Source organism: Eutrema salsugineum, unplaced genomic scaffold (genome assembly GCF_000478725.1).
Source record: "Eutrema salsugineum unplaced genomic scaffold, Eutsalg1_0 scaffold_21, whole genome shotgun sequence".
Taxonomy (NCBI): domain Eukaryota; kingdom Viridiplantae; phylum Streptophyta; class Magnoliopsida; order Brassicales; family Brassicaceae; genus Eutrema; species Eutrema salsugineum.
In genome coordinates, this window is record NW_006256821.1 from 1152106 (window position 1) to 1153214 (window position 1109).

Below are 1109 nucleotides of genomic sequence, written 5' to 3' on the forward strand. Positions count from 1 at the left end.
TCAGCACAGCAATGAAAGTTTTGGTGAAGCATATGAGAGATTCAGGAGCTACACAAACCAATGCCCACACCATGGGTTTAGTGAGGCTTCTCTTCTCAGCACACTGTATAGGGGAGCTCTTCCCAAGATTAGAAACCAGCTGGATACCTGCTTCAAATGGGAACTTTCTGGGTAAAGAGATACATGCTGCTTTAGAGCTAGTGGAGAACTTAGCATTGAGCAATGATACTTATGGTGAAGACTATGACAGATCAAATAGGTATGAAGGTTCAAGCTCAGAACAGAGGCTCACCAGAGAAGTTAAGGAGTTGAGGAGTGAATTGGACAAGGTGAAATTCACCACTCAGAAGCCAATGCATTTTGTTGGAGAGTATGAGGAACCTTCTCAAATTTTTGAGAACATAAGTGAAGAAGGTCTTACCCAAGAGGAGCTCAACTACATTGGGAATCAGAGGTTCCAAAGATATCAGTATGGTAATGCCAATCCAAACCTCTCTTACAGGAACACCAATATAGCAAACCCACAAGACCAGGTTTATCCCAATTCTCAAGCTCTAAAGAACTTTGTTCCCAAGAACAACTTTCAAGGATCATTCCAACCCAAGAATCAATTTGGTCAGAATCAGAGTTTTGGTCAGCAACAGCAACCATTTCAGGGCACTGGTTACACTTCACAGCAGCCAAAGGCACCACCAGGGTTTGGTCCACCACAGTTCCAACAGCAGGCGCCGGTTCAACAACAGTTTCAGCCGCCAATGGTTCAACAGCAGCCACAGATGGGTACAGATATGGTTGGTATTCTGCAACAACTACTTCAGGGTCAACAGACTATGCAGCAGGAAATCAAGGAACTGAAGCAAAACCAGGCATCAAGCTCAAGGAACCAAGGTCACCTACCTGGAAAACCAGAACCCAACCCCAAGGAATATGCCAAAGCCATTACACTGAGGAGTGGCAAGGAGTTACCTGGTATTGAGAACAACAAAGTGATCATTGAGGACAATGATCAACCTGAGGGGGAGGCAGCCTTAAAGGATGATCAAGTTGCTGAGAAACCAAGGACAGAAAAGGGTAAAGAGGTAGCAAAGGAACCAGAACCAGAGAAGAAG

The 1109-nt window shown here is 44.8% G+C and overlaps 1 pseudogene; it reads right to left on the reverse strand.

The window, feature by feature from the left end:
• Positions 1–2: 2 nt before the first annotated feature.
• LOC112086342 lies at positions 3–78 on the reverse strand (annotated as a pseudogene).
• Between the last annotated feature and the right edge of the window lie 1031 nt (positions 79–1109).